Raw genomic sequence first — 26,793 nt, forward strand, 5'->3', positions numbered from 1 at the left:
GTAAAGTGTAAAAGAAAGGGAGTGGGGTGGCCGTTACTCTGACCAGTTGGGAGACAGCAGGGGTTTTTTGGGGGGGAGTTAATAGTTTGCCTTACCCACTACTTGGAATGGTTAGGGTATGTAATCCTTCTACTAGATAGAGTTGTTTATTGTTGTTTCAACTATCATGGTTGTATCAACCACAGAAATACACACACTAATACAATATTGAAGAACAGCATCAACCGAAATTTATCTTTACATTAATATATACCATTAATCAGTGCTATTTTTCTAGAAAAAGAGGAGCTGGAACTCACCATGAACACCTCCATTATTCTCTTATAATGGCAATGGTGCCCACCTGAAAGATGCTGGAACTGAGTTTAGGCGAGTTCTGGCTGAAAATAAAGCCTTGTCAATTAATAATAATGTTTATACACACACACACACACACACACACACACACACAGTCATACCTTGGATCCCGAATGCCCTGGAACTTGGATGTTTTGGCTCCTGAATGCTGCAAACCCAGAAGTTATTGTTCTGCTTTGCTAGTGTTCTTTTGGAACCCGAACGTCTGACAGAGCTTCCACGGCTTCTGATTGGCTACAGGAGCCTCCTGCAGCCAATCAGAAGCCTCAATTTGGTTTTTGAACATTTGGGAAGTTGAACAGACTTCTGGAACAGATTCTGTTCGACTTCCAGGGAACGACTGTATTACATATATATTATAAATATATAAATAAAATATATAGGTTAAAGGAACTAATCTAACTTAAAGCAGTGGAATTGACTGTTGCGGAGAGTGGGGTGATTAAAAATCACTCACCCAGTTTAGACTATTCCACCATTCTTCAGCAGAGTTTCCTTTCTTTCAACAAAGTAAGCAACTTATGTATATGTCAAACAATAATAAAGAAAATTGTAATACAATAACATACTATCTGAGAGAAACAAGAACAACATGAGGAGGCAAGAATGACAGTTGGCCTCTCTAACTGAACATCCAAAGGGAGCAGCCGATTCCAGAGAACAACACAAAAACCCTGCCCACCAGACGCCAGACATTCTACTCATCTAATTAGGCCCCAATGTTTTTCTTACACAGACGCTCCTTCATTGGAGGTTTTTAAGCAGAGCTTGGATGGATGCTTCAACAGATTCCTTGGAATAGATGATCCTCAGGGCCCCTTCCGCTCTACAATTCTATGAATCTATGAGAAGTTTTACACATTTTAATGGCAATCTATACTAGAGGCCCCCATTACAATGAATTCTTTACTCAGATTATTTCTCAAACAAGTTTGTGCACACTAAATTTTGCCAAGCTGTCTAGCAATATTTGGCCTTCGGTGGCTGTTCCGATGACACTACCTGGAGCCAGTTTGCTCACATAAACCTGCACCAGAAGAGTAAAGAGGGAGTACTGAACACAAATGAGATCACCATCTATGTTTAGCAAACTGCAGAATGAAGATTTCAGTTCACTGAAGGGAAGGCTGCATTGTTTTCCTGTGCAAGTCATGCAGCTCACACGATTCATACAAGTCTTGCTTCTGCACACTTGTCTTTCTACATCTCATTGGCACCAACCTTCTGCTTGTTTGAATAGAAGGACTCTAGGGCAAGGGGAAAGACACTTTCAACATTTCCCACTGAAGAAGCTGTTCCCTTTTCAGCTGATGGGCAAAGTCAGTCTTTCTATGGGCTCGTCCCCACTTCTGATTGTACCGTGCCTAGGAAGCATGGGTCTGAGCAATTTCCCCCTTGCCCTGTTCCTTTCCAAGGGAAAACGTGCATTTAGCAATAGATCGGAACAAATGGCAATTGTGGAAGTGTGGCTAAGCCCTGTATCTGGGGGCAAGTATTTCCACTACTCAAGTCAAAATGTTAGGAGCAGAAAATGATTTTCCATGTTGGTTTTCATTCAGCTATTTGCCTCCTGATTCTTGTCAGCAGCAGAATTCTTGATACTAGAAATTAAGGTAAGTGTTAATTAGGGAGGTGAAATTGGTGCTTCGGAAATCAATGGTAAAGTATTTTAAAGTATTTCAGATGGGATATTCATCACTGCCTCTCCTGAACTGCTCAACTCTGAAAGTTCAGCTGTGACCCCATGTTCCTTTTTTTACTTGAGAAGTATACATCTGAGCTCAAATTCCACGTATTTCTCTCATTAGTTTGGGAACAACACAAGCAGCAAAATAATTCACATCCATGTCTAAAAACTCACAGTTATCTTAATTTTGCTCATTTGAGGAGATGCTCCAATTTGCTTATTCTAAACATGATTTATTCTAAAATCAAAGTATGTGCTAAAAAGGAGACAGGTTGTTCTATACTGAATGCTGTGAGAATTGCCTGAATAAACCATGCAGTAAGGGAAATAGAGTGAATTTGCCTGCTGTGACAAAAGTCATACAATCAACCTTTGCTCAAAACTTTATTATTTCCTTTTTATATATTTTATGGGCCTTGTCCATCATTTTACAATCTGACCTTTATGTCCTTTACTAAAGCAAACACAGCAGCGATTATGGAAAACTGACTTTAGAACAGCAATAAAGCAAACTGAAAGAGCCTTTATGTATAACACTGGGGCTTATATTTGAACTGTCAAATCAAATACACAGATTATAAAAAAGGAAATATTTTTAAAATCCAAAAGTTTCTTACTGACCAGTTCTGTCCTTTGTTACCTGTATGTTAGTAAGAATGACAGATGAAGGAGTACCTACAAATGCAGAAATAGAAAAGCAATTGTTTCTTTAGAAAGATTAAAGCCCCAAAAAAGCCCAATGGGGGATTCTGCTCATATCACTGATATTCAGACTTAGACAGATGGGAAAACGCAAATGAGAATTGGCTTACACTGCAACTATTCAGCTTCCATCAGAGCAAATGTGTCACTTATTTTGCCTTCAGCGTTCCTATATTTATCCCTTGTTTATTGTTTTGATTAATTGAATTATTAGGATTATTATACTGTCAGACAGATATTGTCTACAGATAATTACTATGGCAGTTTGCCAGTAATCTTGTGGTCACCATGTCTCATCTCTCCTTGAATATGAAACTCTCAATGGAGAAGGAAGTGGGTTAAAAATAAACTTTGTACAACAGCAATCATTACAAAGTCAATGTTCTTCATCCTTTTATGCACAGCAGTACCCAGTAGTCTGTTTTCCTTTCATGTTCTAGAAACTGCTGCAAGATGCAGGCCTTTTAAACAACAGCCCAACAACATTCTAATCAAAGAACCACACGGCCAATGTGAGGACAGGAATTTAACTTAAAGGGGGAAAAAAGAAAAGAAAATAGTAGAGTAAAGTAAAGTAAAGTAAAGTAAAGTAAAGTAAAGTAAAAGCCTACTGGGAGATTACTTGGCCTCAAAGACAAAGTTGTGAACTCTCTCATTTACTCCCCTCACGACAGTTAAAAGAGGAAAGTTCCACACTAAATGTCATCCATTATGCTACACATGGGGGGCGTGGGTGAGGCTGTGGGTAAAACCTCAGCGCCTAGGACTTGCTGATCGCATGGTCGGCAGTTCGAATCCCCGCAGCGGGGTGCGCTCCCATCGTTCGGTCCCAGCGCCTGCCAACCTAGCAGTTCGAAAGCACCCCAGGGTGCAAGTAGATAAATAGGGACCGCTTACCAGCGGGAAGGTAAACGGCGTTCCGTGTGCTGCGCTGGCTCGCCAGATGCAGCTTGTCACGCTGGCCACATGACCCGGAAGTGTCTGCGGACAGCGCTGGCTCCCGGCCTATAGAGTGAGATGAGCGCACAACCCTAGAGTCTGGCAAGACTGGCCCGTACGGGCAGGGGTACCTTTACCTTTACCTTTTTATGATACACATAAAAACCACCCCTTGGTGTTGTGGTCACTATAGACATATTCAAGGTATTCGATTGCCTGGAATGGTGATGTTATTAAAAGTGCTACAACACAATCAAATGGGCAACAAATTCATCTACGCCATATTGAAACTGCCAATTCTTCCTTGGTTCACACTAATTTCACCTCAACCACCATAGGGTACTAAACAAGGATGACCTTTACCACATTTGTTCTTCATTCTCTTCTTGGTAAAGTTTTCACCTATTCCAAGGTGAATTCTTCACATCAAAGTGCAGTAAAAAGAACTGTAATACTTGTCAGGTTCTCACAGTGGAGGGAAGTAGAGTGCATGTGTCCAGCAGAGCCTGCACCCAACCTCAGGACACTAAATGGCTGGCAGCCTGGTTACACAGAAGGTATAGTCACGTGGGAGGAGGTAAATATCATCCCACCGCCATCACTAAAAGCCCGGCAGATGGCAACGGGAAAGATTTACTGTGCTGAACTGAAGTTAAACTGTTCTGGAACCTTTGCTAACGCCATCTTGGTAGTCAAGATAACCCCACAATTAACTGGTAGCTCTTGTAGCAATGAGCTCATATATGTTTATATTCACTTGCTTTGATATATGCTAATTAGCATGCTTTGATGTTATCCTTATCTGTGGGCTTGGAGTGCTGGGCTCTGAGCCCAGAAAGAGGAACTACCTGTAAGCCTTGGGTATTTGCCACCTGTACCCTCAACTGGGCAGGTGAAGTAATGGGAAGTCCTAAGTGGTGTACGCTGCTTTGTGTATAAAGAATGTATTCACATTTGCTTGGGTGCGGACAAGCTATCTGCTTGCCATGGTGTCCATCCCATGTCCCACGGAGAGCTGGCAGACTGCTTTGCTGGAGGTCTATACCTTTCTTAATAAAGAACTAGAACCATAGCTGTCAACTTACAGATTTGAAAATAAGGGACTAGCAGCCTCGAAAATAAGGGATCAGCAACCAAAATAAGGGGTTTTCTGAGCACAGGTATGTTCAACTTCTGAGCCCCTCCGAGCCAAAGGCAGAAAGCCCAGCCAACAGCCAAAAGAAGCCTCAAGCGGTGGTTCCCACAGCACAGCAACCCGGCAAAGGGGATGTAGCAAGGGAAACCACCGTCACCTCTCCGCAAAGGCAGGTCCCCAGGCAACGCTGCCAATTTGATCGGCACAAGGCATGCAAGCTCCACCCCCCCCCAGTCGTTCTTAGACTCCTTATTGGGTGAGCAACACAGCCAAGCAACACAGTTGGAGCCTCCCTCCTCCCTGGCCGGCAGGGAGGGAGGGAGAGGAGCTGCTTCCTTTGAAACCCAGGAAATTTAAGGGACATCATCAATAAGGGACAGCAGCGGGACACAGCGCTGGGATAACGGACTTTCCCGCCAAATAAGGGACGGTTGACAGCTATGACTAGAACTGATCATTCTGGCATTTCTGGCATCCTTCTTCGGTATACTTGCACCCAACCACTACTATGTGTCCTCCTCTGGGTCTGCCGTTTGGAACACTTGCCTTCCCAGTTGTGCAAAGCCTGGCTGGTGCTATCCTTTCTTTTCCTGGTTCCACATGAAGACTTCTGTGCAAGCCGCTTTAGGAGGATGTGCACAAGGTGCTCGGATTGGTCAGGGCAACCACTTGTGCTCTAGACCCTTGCCCCTCTTGGCTGATAAAAACCAGCAGGGAGGGAACAGCTGGCTGGACCAAGGAGGTGATCAATGCCTCTTTACGAGAGAGGGTAGTCCGTGCCTGTTTGAAGGAGGCAGTGGCAAAACCACCCACTGTTTAGGGAAACTTTTAATGTTTGATGCATTACTTTATTTTACTATTGTGTTGGAAGCCACTCAGAGTGGCTGGAGAATGAATGAATGAATGAATGAATGAATGAATAAATAAATAAATAAATATTTTTCCTGGATTCAGAAAACCTAACTAACTACTGGCCAGTTACCAATTTCCCTTTCCTGAGCAAGGTTTTGGATATACAGTGGTACCTCGGGTTACATACACTTCAGGTTACAGACTCTGCTAACCCAGAAATATTACCTCAGGTTAAGAACTTTGCTTCAGGATGAGAACAGAAATCGTGCTCCGGTGGTGTGGCAGCAGTGGGAGGCCCCATTAGCTAAAGTGGTGCTTCAGGTTAAGAATAGTTTCAGGTTAAGAACGGACCTCCGGAACGAATTAAGTACTTAACCTGAGGTACCACTGTATATAGATGATAGTCATTGGCTGAACAGCAGAAAGAAAATGACCTAAACAAAGAGGCCTACTAAGATGGACCAGCACTCATGCTTCTCATAGCTCCAAGGTCAGATATCTTAGATGGCTCATCAAGAATAAGTTATCACAGGGGGAACACTTTTTTTTTTTTTTAACGGTTCTTTAAAGCTGTGTACACATTACCGTTTATTCTGGCTCCAGTGCACTCCCATTGCTGGTGCTTAAAGCTGTGCACACACGATGCTAGTTACAATCCATATCTATCTTGTGGTGCCTTGAGAAATACTGCTGTTTGACGTGTTTTCACTCAAGGCATCTTCCAAATGTGACTTGAAACACAGGAGGTACGAATAACCTTGCTGTATTTTAAGCTGCTGATGTGTACATAGCCTAAGCTATTTCTTCTGATGATCAAGTATATTCTGTTGGCCACAGGAACAGAACAAGAGCACTATGGAAATGGCCTCATTCAGAAGGTCACCCCATTCAGATGTTTTGTACTCTGCTTCAGATATTGTAATAAATGCATTCATATGGCAACAGCTATGGAGGGAACGCACCTGCAGAAATTCCTATTTTTATCTCATAGTAACAAATGAAGAGCAAACAATTTATTTATTTATTTGATTTGTATGTCACCATTCAACCAAAGATCGTAAGGTGGTTCACCCAAAAACACACACACAAAAAAGATAACAAAATACAAAACAAAACAATCCAATAACCTCCTTCCCACACAAGGCCACAAAATGCTTAATCAGCCGAAGGCCTGGTTATAGTATAACGTTTTCGCCTGGTGGCTCCGAAAGATATGTAATGAAGACTCCCCGGAGAGAGCATTCCACAAATAGGGAGCTACCACAGAAGGGCCCATTTCCATGTTGCTTCCCTACAGACCTCTTGTGGAGGAGGGGGTACACGAAGAAGGGCCTCAGGTGATGGTCACAGGTCTGTTCATATGGGAAGAGGGTTTCCATGAAGTACTGTAGTCCTGATCTGTTTAAGGCTCTACAGTGGTACCTCGGGTTACATACGCTTCAGGTTACAGACTCCGCTAACCCAGAAATAGTACCTCGGGTTAAGAACTTTGCTTCAGGATGAGAACAGAAATTGTGCTCCAGTGGTGCAGCAGCAGCGGGAGGCCCCATTAGCTAAAGTGGTGCTTCAGGTTAAGAACAGTTTCAGGTTAAGAACGGACCTCCAGAACGAATTCAGTTCTTAACCCAAGGTACCACTGTATAGGTCAAAACCAGCGCTTTGCATTGGGCCTGGAAACTGGCAACCAGTGAAGTTGGGCCAAGATCGGTATAATATGCTCAAATTGTCTTGCCCCAGTGAGCAGCATGACTGCCACATTCTGCACCAGCTGAAATTTCTGAACTGTCTTCAGAGGCAGGTCCCTCATCTCATGGCCTGAGTGAGAAAAACATTTTATAGCCACATGTATGCGCCCTTTATAAAAACTGGCACATTACGCCCTTGCCCTACAAACATAACCTCTAATACACAGACTTATGGATATTTTCTTGCAGGCAAAGGTCATGACAATGGTGTTATTAAAAGCATGAAATACACTGGGACAAGTATGAGGCTGCACTTTTACATGCTACAGAATCAACTACCACACAAGTGTAATCACTACCTCCGATTCTAGATCAACTGAGTCAGCCATGTCACCATGATTGCAGAAAGATTTTTATGTTTCCCCTCTAAAAATTTAAAATGATTAAAAGTGATTTCTCACAGCATTTTGCTAGCCTGAGGCTTTGATGCCCATCAGTCTTCAAAAATACCTTCCAAAAACACATCCCCTCCTATTAAAACCAAGATGTGCTTCCAAGCAATAGGACAAAATTAATCAGTTGGTTGAGTTACCAAGGCAAAAGAAGGGGGGACTAAATTAAAGCAAATTTAGGCCTCACTTACCACATATCCTTTGGCATTAGCCCACATTATATTCTCAGTCTCTATCAAATGGGATATTGATTTCTGTTTTTCTTTTTTTTTCCCCAAAGCACATATTGTAAAAACTGATTTTTTTTTGCCAGATGGAACAAAGCTGGAGACAGAAACAGCTTCATCAGTACAACATGCATGTTACAAAGACAGAGCTCAAAGCTTGGGCTAAAAGATGAAGGATATGAAAGAGCCAATTTCTTTTACATCAATCAATTATCAACATGATACTCAGTTGTAGGACTTCAAAAGGAAGAGATTTTCCCATTTAGTTACAGCGGGGGTGGAGCTGGGAGGATGCTTGACAAGTAAGTTCTTTTCTTCAGTCTTTATAAAAAGTGCATGCTGCGTTTATGTTCTCCATCGGTGCCATTCTAAAGGCGAGAATCATTGCAGATATTTGACATCTGCTAACTTGGAGCCCTTTTCCATGAACCACACCCCCTCCCCAAATGCATACCATCTGCACTTTTTCTTTTTGGCTTAGTACTGGGTTTGTTCCCATTCTGATTATATGAAACAAACCAGGCTCATCAAACAATGGCTTCATGAAAATTTAGTGGGGAAGATGTCCAGACTATTTTCTTCACAAATAACTTTAATCAGCTGGAAGCAGCCTGGTAGATCTCAAGTCTCAGGTAGATGCAATTGCTAATAGGTCTCACAAGGCTATAACACCACACGCAGACAGACAGACAGACACACACACACACACTGCTCCCATGAGTTTAATCTATTCTTAACATATGAAGTATCTGCTAGTGAATCTCTTGAACATCATCAAGATCTTAAACACAACTCCTCCAATATGAAATGTATGACTGCCATCCAATTCCCACCCCGCTCCTCCACCTCCATTCTAGTGACAGCAGCAAATAAACAACCCTTCCGAAGATGTAAAATTAGAACCAGGATCATCCTCTCTACAGTTCCTCTAGATCAGATCTCATTTCATCCTCCCTTCCCAAAGCTGAAGGTGCTTAAATTCAGAATAGCAAGGCTCCCTGCTGGAGTTGCACAGGCAGCCTAACAGGTGTGCAAGCTTTCCGCTGCAGGCATCTAGCTATGAAGCCTGATCTTGTGGCTGCTGGAGTCCAAGCAGCGTGGGAGAGAGCACAAAATGCAAGAGAATACATAACACACAGGCTTGCTGTTGCTTTTAGACACAAAAGCCCAAAGGCTGAACTCAAGACAGCAAATTTCCTAGCAAACTTATTCTTCTTTTCAAAACACAACCAGCTTGTTTTATGTACTTGTCTGTCAGCACCCTATTTGTAAGAGCACATGCTTTGCCTCTTTAAAGCATGAAAAGTTTTCAAAAATTAAAATGGCTTGACAAAAATCTCCCCCCGATTGAGCCCCATTTCCCTTGCTATGCAATTCACAGGGAACAAAATAAGCCCAGTCCAAGATACCTTCTCATTTCATAATAGCAGGGACATAGCTACGAAGGCCGTATCCTATTTTCCCTTCACAGAATCGTAGGCAATACTTCCATTTGAAATATTCTTTATCTGAATGTGTAAACTAAATATCTGACTGGCTTTACGTCGTTCTGAAGACCTCATGTGTTCTCACCCCAGAGGACAGCATCTTTCCGTACCTTTCCTTTCCTCAAGACTTTGCATACTTAATGAATTGGATCCCAAAGGTTGGGAAAGTAAAAGGCCACTCATGCAAAGATCTTCCCCACTTCATCTCCCCCCTTTGCAAAGCCTCTCAAGATACTTCTGGTCAATTTAGAGTACCACCCAATGCAGCCCCACCATCAATGTAAAGCCCTCTTAACCCTAGAGTTGCTTTTCAGGAGGCAGAAAATATATTTGTGCACATAGCCTTCTCCTTGTGCAACATTTGAATCCAATTCTATGTTTGTCTTTAAGTCGGGTTTTTTTAACGGAGAAGTATTAATCTATAAAAAGATGCTCCCGCAAAAACAGGGACAGTCTTGAACAGTTATGCATAAATAAACATTTTAGACTAATTGAGGGGAAATGTTTTAATATTGGAACACTCTATACAGAGAGAGATTAATAATATATATGTTCATGAACCGCTTTTTGTTAAAAATGCTCAAAGCTACTTACCGTAAAACAATACAAAAATGAAACCACAAAGAAGACCACTAGCATGCATGCAACCCTATAGTGTCATTATTCCCTTCCCATTTTCCTTTTCCTTTTATAATTTGTAACTGCCTATGTATATTGACAGCACTGAATAATGACAAACCATAACACATTTACCCCTCAGTTAAAGTAAGTGAAAGCTTGCATAGTGTACACCTAGCCTCTCTGAAAACTACCAAAACACAGTCAAGCTCCAGATAGATAATCAAGACATTGAACAAACCTGCCTTAGGTAGTTACCAAGCACATTTCTCTACATTTCTTCTGTAGGGGTCTCAGCTGTCACTCTCCTTTGCCTTGATTTGAATTGCTGTTGACAGCATACCAGTAAAGACTTCAGTGATCAGGATCAAGTGTCTCCCAGCACTAGCAGAGGTATTTATACTGCCTCTGCAAGATATATAATATCTACAGTGACTGGGAGTAGTTTGGGCGAATGCTCATGAACCATATATATATATGGATTTTGTCACAAATCCCTTAAGCATTACAGTTTTAGTTTTCATTTTTAAGTACAGGTAATTCTAATAATGCGGGGAAACATCTCAGTTTGTCTTACAGAATTTTAAGAAAAAAGTTCTTACGACCTCTTGTTGCTATGATGGTTTTAAATGTTCTACTCAATGGTGGGGGAGCCTCACCCTACCAAAAAAAAACCCCATTAAAGCCCCCCTGGTGCCCAGGAAGTCAAAATTAGAAATGTTTATTTTCAAAATGCTACCAAATGTAGAACACTTATTTGGCCCAATCTGGAAGTTCAAAGAAGCATTATATTGTTCCTGCAATGTAATGACAAAGTTATTTGCACAGCTAATCATGTGTAATAACTACACAAAGTGCCCATGTAAACAAAATCACTGTTTTGGTAAAGTCACACCTTCCACTAATCAAGTACAGGGATAACTTCTTGCGTGCTAGCCAGATCTTTAAAAAGAGGATATTTTATTAATTTGTAGTAAAATTGATCAATTCCAACAAAACCTGCAGATTGTTACATGCTCATATCAACAGCATATAAAAAGAAGAATTGAGTTGGGATGCTGTCAAATAACTGAATCATTGATTACATCATCAAGGCTGCCACTATCTGTGACTTAGCCAGCCAGATTCAACCCCAAACCAATCTTACTGTGATATTCAGTGGATATACCAAATTCTACAGGCTTGAAAGAATCATTCTGTTTAACTTGGAAAGAAAGAAAATGTCCATACATTTAGTATGTACAAGTATATCTTTATAGGGAATGTCTGAATGCATGTGCTGTAGAATGGCAAGTTGTTTGTTACCTTCGTTATGGGACTTGAACTTATGAGGTTGATTTGTGCAGTAAAATACAGTCTGATCCCTGGAAGGCTGCCTGGAGCCCAGAGTAACCCCTAGGAATACAGAATAACTCCTGGCCATCCTTGATCCAGACTGCGCAACTTCCTTTGTCACTGCAGCAGTATACACACCAGAACGGGCACACTTGCATAGCTTTTGCAGAATCAAATGAGATTTGCCTCCTCTAAGCCTGTCAAACCCAAACAACTCCTGGCATGCAGACAACTGTATTGGCTTTCTCACAGCCCGATTTGTCAAAGTGCTTTACCAGAGCAAGTCTCAGTAAAGTCAACAAATCTTCCTCTATCAGGGCTGCATGAAGACTCCATTTTTAATATACTAAACTGAGCCTAAACAAACCACCCAACTGTGCATGGCTAGAAACTCAATAAATTGAGGGTGGGGTGGGGATAAGGACAAGGGAGTTTTGTTTTTCACCATAAAATGAAAGATATAATTGTTCTGGTCGTCGTTTCCTGAATTTGTACATTACCCATGCAAAGCCTTTAGGTGACTTGCACGTAAAAAGCAATAAATACGATTGCCTATGATCATCCGTAACCCAAGCCTCCTTTCACATAGCTATACTAAAAAGGTTCCCCATCTAAAACTACAAGAACAAAGATTCCCCATCCCCACACCCTAAAAACCAGTCTCCTTGGTTTCAGGTATGGTTTTAGGAGGGAGACAAGCAGACCTACTGCAGATCATGCCAGTCTGTGGCAGAGGTTAGGAAGTGACGCTGGACACCCCTGAGATTAACAGTCCATCCAGCTATATACATGTGACAAATAAAGTATAATAAAATATTAAAACTACCTGTCATTGGGACCTGGCACGGTTTGGCAGCCCCAGCCAGAGGAGGAGTAAGGAGAAAAGGCAGAGGGGAGAAGTGAATGCTGGCACCTAAGGATGCAGGTTCTCCCCCTTGCAACTCTACAAGTTGGAGGGGAGAAAGCAGATCTGCAACTCTCCCTTCTACTTCTCCTGCAGGGAGCAGAGCCTCATTGTGGAGGGGGAAGTACTTTGACCAGCTGAGTAGGAGGAGGTGGCAGCAGAGCTAAAGTTAAAGGGGCAGGACACAGCGCTGTCACTGAGAACCAGGTGCTTCCTCTGTAGATGAGACCAGACTAGAGATGGGAAGGCCTGGGGGGGGGGGAACCTGGAAAAAATGGGGGGACTCAGGTTTTTTTCCGTTTCCCCCCAAAGCCGTTTTTTTCTTGGAAAAATTGGGGGGGGGGAGTGTGTGGAATATTCAAACAATATCAAACTATTTTTTTCTCTCTTTTTCTGGAAAAAAATGGCTTTGGAGAAAGACAGGGGGGAAAACCTGCCCCCCCCCATTTTTCCGGGTTCTTTCCAGGCCTTCCCATCTCTAGACCAGACAGAACACAAGCTTGCACATGAGAAAGTTCTGTGAGTGAGCTTGCCCCGCCATGTCTTTAAAAGCTTTGCAAGAGCTGTGTGGCAACTGTTCGGACATCTTTGCTGCTTCAGTTCAGTTCTGCATCTCTCCGATGCTCTCAAGTAAAAGCTGCTGTCGTGTTTTGATACGAAAGCGTGACACTATCATACAGTTGACACAATCACAGTGATTAATGCAGGTTTTACACTGCTAGAAGGATTGGAATGAACTTCCAGCTTTACAGTTAATGGTGTTTGATTTGTTAGGGTTATTGACTTGTAGTGAGCATGGGAGAAAAGATTAAGAGAGTCTGGCTGACAGTTACACACACACACACACACACACACACACACACACACCCCACTTAAGATTTGAATTAGCATCCTGTACCAAGAATTCATTACTCTAAAATCATCAAGCTGAAGCCCAAACAGATGTCAAAATGCCAAAAAAAATGAGTGTAGTTAAACACAAATCCTGGTTACCTGGATTAATGTCTAGGAGCCTGGTTAGCCCAGGTATTAGAAAAATGTCACTGGGCAATTAAAGTTTTAACTGATGGTTGCTGTGTGTGTATGTACACGCAGAAGCTAACAGCACATTTCCTACCTCCCACATTAAATAACTATTATAGTACAATAACCATTTAACTTTCAACTGAGTACCACAGAATTCTTTTGTGTGCTCATCCCCTGTGGGGAGAACACCCCATCCCTTCCTTACGTTAGCATTCAGTAAACCTTTTCAGCTAAAAGAGGCAGCCACCTGCTGTGCAAAAAGCAGAGCTTCCTTGGAAATGTTTGTCTTTCACCAGGAGACAACAAACCCACACCTCCCACTTGGGTATCACAGTTCACCAAGATGGAAGGAGGAGATCTCGTCTTTTCCTCAATTTCTGACAACTGTGGAAACCAGTTTTGAATTGAAGGAGGCGGGGGGGGGGGAGGCCGATGGTTGGATTTCTGCATCTGGTAAATTGTGGTAGCACTCCTCCCAAACCTTGAATTTACTGCCTACATGTCTCATTATAAAGCCAAAGACTTTGTGCTGTTGCAGTTATTTAAAAGTAACCATATTCAAATTGCGAACGAGTAGACCAACAGATCTTAATGCTTTTAAACTGTTATGTACTGAGTTGAATAGGATCCAAAAGACAGCAGTCTGACTGGTCCTAGAATAATAGAATTCAGAATGCAGCAGTCTGACTGGTCCTAGAACAATAGGGTCCAGAACGCTTTGTTTTTCATGGCTAATTGTTACATGATATCTGGCAGATACAAGTATTTGGCCAAAATAACAGAATTCAACACTCAAAAAAGAACAGACCAGATTACCGATCTAATCAGCAACATCTGCATTTTAGTATATCATTCTTAGTTCCCTTGTTACCAAGCTATAGGAGTCCTGAGATGTTATATAAAGATGTTACACATCTCATTTCCAACTAAATAAAGCTTAAAAGCAACGTTATTGGCAATTGCTATTAAGCCTTCAAAAATCATTCAGGCAATTATTTTCTTAATTAAAAACAAGTTTACAAGATTGGCTATCCCAAACTTTTTATATGAATGATTAAGCAGTGGGGGAAAGACTTTTTAAAGCAGATGGAGCATAGAGCTTTCCACACAATGTTTGGGTTGAAAAAGGAGAATTTTGGAAGCGAGCTTTTTAGACTTATTTTGTCACAAGTTATTTATACCAGCTACTGACTGGAAGATTTGCCTTATGTTAGATGGCTCTCAACAACGTGAGTCACTATTCAGTGCTACTGAAAAACATGATGTACCACTGTTCTCCTTCTGACTACTCTAGAGGCTACCCAGCTTGTTGCCAAGCACAGTGTTAAAGGTAGGTAAATCAATTTACATTTATAGCCTGTTACCCAAGGCTCAAAAGCAGGCAAGATTTCCTATGAGACTGGGCACAAGTTATTTCTGTGCTAGAGATGGGGAACTGGAACCGAGACAGAGATTTGCCCCATGAGATGTTAAGTACAGATTTGGGATCTGAACCAGAGCTTCAAGACACAATGCAAACATGAGGCCTTGGAGCATTGATGTGGAACAGATTAAGAATTCCACCTAAAACTAGGGCTGAAATTTATGATGTCCAGATGCTGTTCTGTATAACACTCTGTAAGAAATCAGCTTCTGGAATCATCTGACAGAACCTGATGGTTCCCTGACCCCAAGGAGCATGCCTGGTTTTTAGTGCTAAAGAAATACTAACAAATGCTGTTTTTAAGGACGCTTCAAACAAGGCAGCTGCTTGCACATGGCCAAAAAAAGGAGGAAACATATCGCTAAAAACACACAGATGAGAACACGGATTTGCATATAATTAACTGCTCTTATCAAGTGTTTGGTATTGTTTTACATTGTTTAACTTGACATTATTAGGGTTTCAATGTACTACTATATTCTGTTTCAATCATTGTACTGGAAACTGCTCCAAGATTGCAATTTGATGAAGGGATGCGGATTAATTTTGTTAAAAATATATATTTTATTATAGGAAAAATGGATTCAAATATTATCTTTGTATCGAAATTAGAATGTTAATCTAAATAAAAACAGAAAAATAAAAAATAGAGAAATAGAAAAGGACAGAGAAAGAAGGGATAAAGGGGAGAAGGGAAGAAAGAGAAAGAGAAAAAACATAGAAGTTAAGAAAATAAAGAACTTCTGATTCTTTGCCTGTCCTCGATATATAAACATTATCCAACTCAGCCACTCTTAATATAACACCCAATAAAACCACTTTCTATAAACCAACATTATCTTCAGTCCTCAAAACCAAATGTCATTAGTTCATTTTCTTTTTCACACAAAAAGTCTATGAGAGGTTTCCAATCTTCAGTAAATGTTAGCAATGACTTTCCTCTGATTAAACATGTCAATTTCACCCTCTCAGCTAAGTCCATTAATTTTAACAACCAATCCTCCATAGTTGGGAATGATGAGTCTTTCCATCTTTGTGCATATAAAAGTCTCACCACCATAATCGTATATTGGAACCAAGTTCCATAGTCTTTTTTTCTAATTGTTTATCCATATAACCTAGAGTTTACCAGAGTGTACACAACAAAAACTAGGCATTCCCTGTCCAGGCAGGGTTGTAGCTGATAGGAGGCGTTCTGCAACCACTAAGTTCACTTGTGCCTCCACAGGCAGACATACAGTCAGACATACCCCCAAACCGTGCACCTGCTCCTTTAGAGGGATTGCAACTCCATTCAGAAGAGGTTGAACTAAACAGAAACAGTGCCCCAGTCTAATCTGTATTGAGCTTCAGTTTATTGGCTCTCATTATGGAAGCCTAACACTGGTCTAATAGATCTTATGCCACACCTCCTGAAGTACAGGAGGAATTGAGTTCCAAGTCCTCGGCATATTGATAACAACACACTCCAAATCCCTGAATGATCACCACTCAGCAGCTTTATGTAGACGTTCAGCTGCATGGAGGATAAAACTGACCCCACATTGGAGGATCCAAGAATCTGAGCATCCTCTTCCAGGTACCACCCTCTGGAGACAGCCATCCAAGTAAGACTGGGATTTACAGGAGTCAACTCCTAGGGGCTAAGATACCTTCTACTCCCCTGAATAAAATATTTGAGCCTGCCGCCCCCCTCAAAGTTGATGGGCATTGCCATTCAAATGGTGTGTGTGTGCCACATCTTGTGATTAATTATGTGGGATGGGGCTTACCTGCCCCCCCCCAATATGTTATTCAAGTTTTCACACTTGCTGGGACTACTCTGAAGCAGTACTACCCTGATTGCAGACCAGAATCCCCACTTTGTAAGCAGTTTTGCACTAAAATCATAGTCCACAATGCACCCTTTACAAGCCCAAGTATAGCAGTGTGGGTAAAAGGTGCCAATGAAGGACATTGTGTGGTAAAGTATATTATTTTCTTCTATATTTTCAGCACTTGATTTGAGGGTGGAGGAAGAAGAAAGAAGATGGTGGGCAGACTAGCATGAATTGCTAAATGAGGAAGATGAAGAATTAAAAAGAATGCAACTCACATGCAAAACTATATAGCAAGTTTTTCTCCTTTAAAGAACTACCGAGTCCAATTTTTAAAGAGCTCAAAAATGCTCAGATGAAATTATTCTTTTACAAGCTCCTTATTTGGATGGCAGCCATATGAAAACACATACATCAGAGTTACTCCTATTTATTTCTGAAACAGATAAATCAAGGAGGCACCTAGCTGATCTGCCACATGGTGCTAGCAAAAGGAAGTAATTTGATGGAAACAGAGGCAGAAATATAACAGAATCTTTGCTCACAGCAACGGATTTGGTGTACATTTGGTTCTACATAAAAAGCAACTAACTCTTGCCTCATTTAACTGATGACAACTCTTCCATTCAGTGTTAAATTATTCTGCCACGGACAACAAGAAGAATATATAGTGGACTTCTAAGTCTACTGAAAACCTAGAATCTTGCACAACTACTCTCAAAACAGAGCCAAAACCATGAAGATGGCAACTGTTTTACAGTAGCATAAACCCTTCATTTTAGCTCCTTCAAATGTTGATCCTGTATTAGAACTAGACAGGTCTTATCTTAGAATGCTATAAACATAAACATCACGAACTACATGCACTTTGCCAGTTCTACACTGATAAATTAAATATACAGCCAATCAACCATTTATTTTTGGATATTAGAGGCAATTCCAATATTCAAATTTAGCTCTTGAAGATTTTCTCTTGGTAGGAATGTAAAAAGAAGTTCTGAGTAGGCTTATGACTAGGGAAGTGGAAGATTATAATCTCGCTAAGATCCTCCTACATAAATAATGCTGCCAAAAAGGGGGAGGGAAATCTGCCTCTTCCATTATAAAGAGAGAGTGTGTGTGTGTAGGAAGGTGCTAAAGGGCTTAAGAAAGATTAAAATATTTGTGTATAAAGGATTTAAGAAGCTGTACACAGCACTTAATGGCATTCATCACAGACTTTAACAGCCAATGCCTCCCTTTTTAAAAACAAGCTCTCTTAAGTAGCTGCTAAAGCTTAAGAACATATATTTTTGCATCTAAAAGTTGAAATTTCACTCAAATCAAGAATTTCTGAATTCAAAGCAAAGGTAGGCAAAACCATTCAAGATTCATTAGGAACACAATCTGTCCTCTCAGTAGCCTTCAACTCTTCCTCTCTTCAAACACTACATGAACACAGAAAGAGTGACTAAAAACAATTTACCTTTCAATAATTCATGTCTCTGCAGTCACGTCTAACTCTGCAACAAAGTTCATTCATAGTGCAAGTTTGATTTAGCTGATTCAAGCAGCATTTTAAACCCTCCTACAAAGGACTGCTGGTCAAAGGAGGTTGACAGGAAATACTGGAACAGCTGTGTTTGTAGGGGAGCTTTTGAGGTGCATCGTCATGTGTCAGAACTGTTCCCAACCTCAAAAAGCTATGGCCAAATAGAAATCTCCCGCTGGCAAATTGCAACGGTTTTTGCAGAAGAAAATATTCTGATTTTTAAATTGTACATTCACACTTATACAACCAAGTGGGTGGATGTGTGTGAATTTTGCATTCAAAGGGATGGATGGCACAAGCTGTCAAAAGGCAACCATGTAAACCAACATTTCAAAAAGGCTAGACCAAAGGGTCTGCCTGCACTACAAAATGGCAGAAATTAAGGGGCAAATTATGAGAGTTGATAGGGAGTAGCGTAATCAACTAAAGACTTAGCTGGATACAATCCTAAGTCATATTCAGACTAGGCCCACTGAACATCAATCAAGTCTATTAATTTCAATGGGTCCGCTCAAAGTATGACTTGCTTGGATATGGCCTGTATATTTAAAGAGATGGTACTCCAGAGTCACAGTGGTCCTCCCTCTGAAGGTGCATGTATTCACTCAGAGGTTCTTTGATACATCTATGTCACTAGAGCAGTGTTCCCCAACCTTGGGCCTCCAGCTGTTTTTGGACTACAATTCCCATCATCCTTGACCACTGGTCTTGCTAGCGAGGGATGATGGGAGTTGTAGTCCAAAAACAGCTGGAGGCCCAAGGTTGGGGAACACTGCACTAGAGGACCAAGCCAGGAATGCTTTTTACCACTTCCAGAGGCCACACTGGTTAAAACCACAGTCAACCACTGGCAACAGCCTGACCACATTGGTTTACGCATTAGTAACCTCAAGGCTTGACTACTGCGATATGCTTTATGTGGGTCTGTCCTTGTCTGGGAGTGTGAACTAATGTAAAACACTAAGTGTGTGGTGTCTGTCAAGAGCTACATCTAAAAGCAAGCACATCTTCATTGCATGCTCTAAGGAACATGCAGTCATTAGGGCCAAGTAATGGCCTTGGAGGACCTGGTGTTACCACACTACTGAAATTAAGAGTTGGGTGGTGCAGACCTGATCAGTTTTCTCAATAGGCAACCCATGGGAAGCCTCATGAAAGAGCAGGGTATGGATATACCGTATTTTTCTGTTTATAATATGCCCCCATGTATAAGATGCCCCCTATTTCTGGGGGCTCCGATTTAAGAAAATGGGAGGGGAGAGCTCTATCCGTATATAAGATGCCCCCAAATTTTGGACATTATTTTTTAGGGGGGAAACCTAGTCTTATACATGGAAAAATGTGGTAATTTAAGCATCAGTTTTATAGCATAGATGTTTGGTATGCAAATAATTCCACACTCAAATTCACACATCCTTGCTTTATGTTTTTAAGCTCAGGTAAAAGGGCTGAAATGAATCTCAACTCAAAGCCTTGAAGGGAGATAGTACTGCCTCACCAAGTCTGACTATAAGGCAGTTTCATATTTTCATAAAAATTGCTTTCCTTGGAAAAAAATATTTGCTTTCCTTTGAAGGTTTTCATAACACACAATGCAGTGTTTACATATAAGAGTACAGAAAGTCACAGAGTACTGTTCCCACAAAAATTCCATTAATAGCTCAGTAAGGAAAGTGTCTGGTGTGTGGTGCTGAATATGTATAAGTAATTTCTAATCCCAAAACAAGACCAAAAGTTTCTGAAATAGCTCATGGGAATAATAGACTGTTTAGTAATACGAACAGAGTAAATCTCATTTCTGATCCCTTCTAGCTGAAGGCATAGTTCTCACTGCTACCTCAAAGTAATTCATGTTTTATTATTAACTTTTAGAATCTCAATTTGTTTTGTTTGTAATAACAGTTATTTTGATAGTTTGGGGGAAATCTCAACATTGTTGGGAAAGAGAGCACATGGGCACTCTGACCTTTAAAGCAATGCTCTTTCTGACATGACAATTTATTTTCTAGTGGCGTGAGATAATCTCTTTAGTTTCAGTTGGGGGGAGAAGGAGGGGGCAGTGTTCCAGTAAAAAGCACACACTGATCAATAATGTTTTCTTAAAATATATTAGCTTTAATTGAAATCATTTTTCACCAAGAGTTTCAGGCTGCACACTAAATGAGATACTGAAGAGTATTTCTATGAAAGTATGATCTGTCTTTTTTGAAGTAGCTTCAAAAAGCCTGTCAAATGTGTACAACAGTTGCTTGACAGCTCAAATAAAGGAAATGAAATAATCTATGGACTAGTTCACACAACATTGATCCAGCCAAGGATAGTCTCCGAGTCACAGCAGACTGAGCCGAAGCTTCTTCCCCCATAAAAACGTAACAGATGACTCAGGCACTCCATTTAAGACTTGGTTCACATGACACCTCCTCCTGTTTTGGGGAATCATAAGAGTTGGAAGGCATACTGCATCAGTCAAACAAGCAGGTATGCGCACTGAATGTATGGATCACACATTGCCTGGCTTACGTATCTATGCACATGATCATCCCCTCAGTCAGGCAAGTTTAAAAATAAGCAGCAGAGATTGTAAAGATCTATACAGTGGTACCTCGGGTTACATACGCTTCAGGTTACATACGCTTCAGGTTATAGACTCAGCTAACCCAGAAATAGTGCTTCAGGTTAAGAACTTTGCTTCAGGATGAGAACAGAAATCGTGCTCCGGTGGCGCGGCAGCAGCAGGAGGACCTCCGGAACGAATTAAGTACTTAACCCAAGGTACCACCGTAGTAGGATGGAAACTGTTCAGGGGGTATTTAGCCTTTCCTAGTGAAAAGAATGCAGAAGTGTGGCTTGTCTCCACCATTCTAAGCAGTTTAGACAAGCACTGTGTCAGCTTAATAACCAGAGAGATGAATGAGCCTTTGCCTGAGCACACAACCTGGTGGCTGCTCCCTTTTATGTGAACCTGAATGCAATATGGGAATCTCTAATTACCCATTCTTTCCATTTCATCCGAACCAGGAAGCACAAGAAACTATCCAAAACCAACTTTCAAGCTGTTTAGAATCCTGACTACTAATCCAGAGGTTAGTAGCCATCGTTTCTTACTTTGGACAAATACAGGAAACTGTTATAGACTTACTGGTTGAATCAGATCTCAAAAGGGAGCAGGAATGGGGCTACATGTGGGTCATTCATAGTTCTACTGAGATGGTCTGAATGGTACTAAGTGTGCATTTTCCTCCATTCTTTCCTGAAAAGAGGAAGGAGACAGGAAATTTTGTTGAGGGAGTTCTCCACTAAGCTGTATCTCCTCTTCCTCCAGGGCAGGCATCCCCAAACTCGGCCCTCCAGATGTTTTGGGACTACAACTCCCATCATCCCTAGCTAACAGGAGCAGTGGTCAGGGGTGACAGGAACTGTAGTCTCAAAACATCTGGAGGGCTGAGTTTGGGGATGCCTGCTCCAGGGAAAAACTACAACAGCTCTGATTGGCTGGTGGGGATGTTGGTGCGCCAGTTTGATAGCTATTGTGCAGCGTGATTCTAGACATGTTCACAAAAAGTCTATGGGGCTTACCAGTCCTTTTTTTTTTAAGAAAAAGAGGTGCCAGAATTGAGTTCCCACTGAAAAAGGAAAGCTCTTCAGCTTACTCTCCAGTAATTGTTTCAGGTTCATTGTCTCAGAGGAACAGTTGCAGGAACACAGTGAAGCTAAGTAGGCTGAAAGTTGCTTCGATGATATAGAAGTACTAGGAATGATGATTTTCTAAAGGTCGGGGTGTTGGACACCCCACACGGCTCCTTCTAGCCCCTTTAATACAATTCAGGAAAAAGGAGAGATGTGCTCAAGCCTCTTTGAGATCAGTGGGGCTTCAATGTACAGTTAAGCTCTTTAAATCTCATGGTGTTCAACGGGGATTTAGTACACCAGTCATTTTCTGGATTGCACTGATGGTTAAATAGAGTTCACTCTTTTAGGGAGACTGCTCTTTTTTTTTAAAGGGTTAGTGCATGTGCTAGATAAAACTTGGAAAGAATTTGGCAAAATGCCTGTGAAAGAAGGTGAGAAATGAGGTTGTTATGCTAGCAGCACAGATGGACTGGAAGACATATGGGAAAGGTAGCTTTTTAAAGTTATTTTCCTCAAAAACAAAGGATCTTTTATTAGCATAAAAGCTTTTAAAGTAAGGAAGGGGGAAGAAATTTTAAGGATTTTTTTAAAAACACACCCACCCACCCGAAAATCATACCAAACTTTGGTGGGGACCCTTGAGAGCTTATTTTCCACTCATTATTCTTTCTGGCTTTTGTGAAAGCATGTTACATTTGCAAATAATGGCATGTTTCTAATATCTGTTCCCAAGATCTGGTTCTAGTCCTAACGCTCAAGTGCGCAGAATCAAGGCATCCTAGCAACCTTACTGTATCTCACCTTTGATTTTCAAGCAGCAATTTAGATTCCCACAAAGTAATAGGTAATTTTGATAAAAGCATCTCATTTTGTTGCACAATATTATACACCATTGTTTTTAAGAAAAGAAAAGCTGGACAGAGATAATGGGAATCCCAACCAAATAAATGTTCTTTTTGAACCACTTAAGAAACTTAAGAGGGAGAACGTTAAAACCGACACTTTGCAGAAGTTAGAAGCCTTCCTGGAACACCTTTTTCTTTCAAGTGTTTTTTTATTTATTTTTTTGCTTACTAAGCTACAAGGAAAGAGATGCACTGTTGAGACTTTCCTGAAATATGCTTTTAATAACCTCACCGATTCAATTGTTCAGTACGCAAGCCTCTTAATACTACATGGGCAATTGCTGTTTCACTGATAGCTTACTAGCTATCTCACATAACTTCCCCAAGGTAATACACAATTGCATCACAGCTTTAAGTTCCAGTACTCGTTTGTTCCTACCCTGACTACAGAATTCAGATTTCTAGCAGTGCATCGGAAACGAATGTCTGCTTCAGGAAGGGGAAAGAAAAGAAGATAACTATCCTTTACTTTATATTATTGGAATAACTATACTGTTTCTGGGCTGCAATTTATAAATGCTTTGCAGCGTGAATATGTTTCAGAAGCCCATACCAAGATTGTGGAAATATAAGAAAATGTACAAGCACTGGCAGTTGGTTTTTATCTGTACAGTGGTACCTCGGGTTACATACGCTTCAGGTTACATACGCTTCAGGTTACAGACTCCGCTAACCCAGAAATAGTGCTTCAAGTTAAGAACTTTGCTTCAGGATGAGAACAGAAATTGTGCTCCAGCGGCATGGCAGGAGGCCCCACTAGCTAAAGTGGTGCTTCAGGTTAAGAACATTTTCAGGTTAAGTATGGACCTCCGGAATGAATTAAGTACTTAACCTGAGGTACCACTGTATCTGGTTATTTTTAAGTCTCTTTGTTTTCAGCATTTTTTTAAAAAAAAGAATATTGTATCTTTTTATGTAAACCGCTTAGATTTTTTTAAAGCACTATTAGCATCCTGCCAAATAAGTTTCTTTTATTATTATTATTATTACAAGGAATATAAGTGTTCCCCACCCTCAGGAACAAAAGTGGACAAAAGCAGGCATTTCCTACTATTTCAAAGCAAGGTCAATTTACAGTAATGGGCAAGAAGAAATAACCTGGGCTCATACATGGCAGAAACTATGACCATTAACGAAGGCATGGACAAGAGGGGATTTGCTTCCCCTAGTCTGTCAGTAAAGCAGTACTTGTACCAAGTACTGGAATACACTTCAGTGAATTTCACAAGATTGGGAGATTGCGGATTTACAACTGAAACAAGCTGATATGTCTCCCCAGGCTGCAGAACTCTTGCAAGATTACTAGACTGCTGTGAAAGCATGGTTGAAAAAGGGTTGACATCAATACTGGGAGCCCCCAAACTTGGTATGTTTAGGTTTGCAAAGCAATGAGAGGTTACCAAAACAACATCTCAGAAAAGGTGTGATATTTTCCCCCCAAACAATTACAGAAGCAGATTAAATACCAATATTGTAATCCCACACCACTAACAGCAGAACGAGTAGCGCTTTTAGAGCCACTCCAAAAATGGTTACACTAATGGAAAAAAACTGCTCTGATATAAAAGTAGTAAGGTAGGCATTGTTGCCTCGCAACAAACCAATTGGTGCAGCAGTTTAGCAAGCAGATTAGCTACAGAAAGAGAGTGTGCATCTTTGTATATCGTTGCAAGTCACCCCAGATATAGCTTCATGTACATCAGTCTTTAGCAGGCATGGTGAACTAAGTAACATGACAAGCAGCCATAAATTCAGAAGTTGGCACCATTTAAAAGGCACATTTGTGACAAAACAGAATACACTCTGCTTTTAAAAAAAAGAGGGGGGGGAGCTTACCTTACAGTTCCCAGAATCTGTATTTAAATCAGTCTCTTGAAATCAGAAGTAACCACAAGATTCCAACTCCTTAAAGCAAGGGGTCTAAGAAACCAAACCACCTAGGAAGGGAAAAAGAAGAAAATGTAAATTTCTGAAAATGAAATTCAACTGAAATATATAAACAAATAAATATACGTTAGCAGAAGTTTCATATACAATGCTTAATTTGAAGGACAATGATTCCCTCCAAAAGAGAAACAAAAATATGTACACAGAGAGCCAAATAGTTTGTTTCGTTGCCTCCATTACTAACACAGAACTAAATCTGACAACAATGCACCATGCTATAATATCGCTAACAACAGTATTTTTACCAAAACTTTGGGCTGGATGAAAGCTCATTCACGCATTTAGCCGGAATGGAGCGGTAAATCTTTTGCTGGATCATACCATTTTAGTACAGCGGCAGGGAGAATTCAAACAACCCTACCACCTGCAGCCTGAAATGATACAGTCCACAAAAAGCGAGGTTTAGTCTTTACTGTTTTGATTCCACTGGCAGATTTTGAGCAGGATAGCAAGCTGTTTCCTTCAAAAGGTGTAAAAACACCCTTAAAATACTACCTGAAACCAAAGGTGGTATTGAACATATGACATAGTGTTCAAGAACAGCATGAGAAGGAATCTATGCATAATAAAGGGGGAAACTACAATAATAAACTTTTGCCCTTAAGGAAACATGCTAAAGTCACAGTTCAATGGGTGATATTCACCTAATTTTTTATACAGAGTAAACCTACTGAAATTGATTAATTTCACTGGGTATACTGTCAGTAAACCTGAGTTGCATACCGACCATTTTTATTTTTATTTTTGAATACGGACAATTTTGGTACCCAGTTATAAAAGAACATCAAGACAGTTTTATATCCATGTGCTCTAGCTCAGATGTAATAAATGTGGAAATAATCCTAAAGACAGGAGGTGGCATGCATTCCTACAAAATGAACTGCTGCCATTACCTCAGAATCAATATAATTTTTTTTCTTTTAAAGTGAATATAACACCACATATTGATTTTGTATTTTCAGTACATCACATTTCAGCCTCGTGTAACAAAGATTTGAGAGAGACGGGAGAAAGGAGTCCTGCAAAGGTAAATGAGATACTAGATAGTTTAGTAGCTGAAACTGAGGGTCATCTCACAGTTACGTTTCTCCGACCTGTGTAGGAAAAGAAAAGCAAAATCCATATGTACAAGTGAACAAGCCACGCTTTTTACCGTGATGCATGCTAGGAGACTATGTTTTGACACCCACAGTGCAGCGCTCAGGTGCAATACCAAGCCATTGACTGTGGTTAAGCTAAGCGGCAAATCAGCATCTATTTGGCTTAGCGCTGCATTTGGGGCTTCTTAAGTTTAGAGAAAAGGTAAGAAAGTAGGAGAAATGAGAGAGGTTTCTAAAATTATGCATGATGTGAGGAAAGCCAGTACTGGGAGTAATGAAGCAGTGGACTGGTTCCCATGTAATGCTAAGCCATAATTGTTTATCAAACCATTGCTTGTCTCACAGATGAACAAACCATGGCTCATTCTCTCTAGTTTGTGTTGTTTTCCATTAATCACACGTAGCAAAGGCAATTCAAAATACAATAAACACCAACACAATCAGCTAGTTTGTCATTTCTTGGGGGGAAAGGTACAATAGCTTAAAGTCAGAATCACTACAGTGGTACCTCAGGTTACATACGCTTCAGGTTACATACGCTTCAAGTTACAGACTCCGCTAACCCAGAAAGAGTGCTTCAGGTTAAGAACTTTGCTTCAGGATGAGAACAGAAATCGGGCTCCGGCGGCGTGGCAGCAGTAGGAGGTCCCATTAGCTAAAGTGGTGCTTCAGGTTAAGAACAGTTTCAGGTTAAGTACGGACCTCCGGAATGAATTAAGTACTTAACCTGAGGTACCACTGTACTTAGAACTGATTTATAATGCCTATTAAAAGCTAATCCAATAGGTCTCTAGTTGTTTCCATAAATCTGAGGAGATTGTCTTGATCGACTCTTGCTTTTCTAGAGGAGTGGATGTTGGGTCTTGTAAAGGATAAAGGACTCACCTTGCCTCTGGCTATCCTGACCTGGCAGGTCAATCAGCCAAAACTGTAGACCACACCTGAGCATACCAGGGATCTATTGACAGCCCTGGTGCAGAGGGCAAACATTTAGTTCTTTCTAAGCAGGCAGTTACCAGCAAAAATATCAACAT

General features: G+C 40.9%; 1 protein-coding gene across 2 annotated transcripts in view; it reads right to left on the reverse strand.

The window, feature by feature from the left end:
- The window catches only part of KLHL29 (kelch like family member 29), a 407,375-nt gene that overhangs the window by 324,976 nt on the left and 55,606 nt on the right, over positions 1-26,793 (reverse strand). For both annotated transcript variants that reach the window (XM_053380853.1, XM_053380852.1), the window contains exon 2: positions 24,549-24,649. The gene's annotated coding sequence lies outside the window, so the exon portion shown is untranslated. The remainder of the gene's footprint in view (positions 1-24,548; positions 24,650-26,793) is intronic.

Source organism: Podarcis raffonei, chromosome 3, assembly GCF_027172205.1.
Source record: "Podarcis raffonei isolate rPodRaf1 chromosome 3, rPodRaf1.pri, whole genome shotgun sequence".
Taxonomy (NCBI): domain Eukaryota; kingdom Metazoa; phylum Chordata; class Lepidosauria; order Squamata; family Lacertidae; genus Podarcis; species Podarcis raffonei.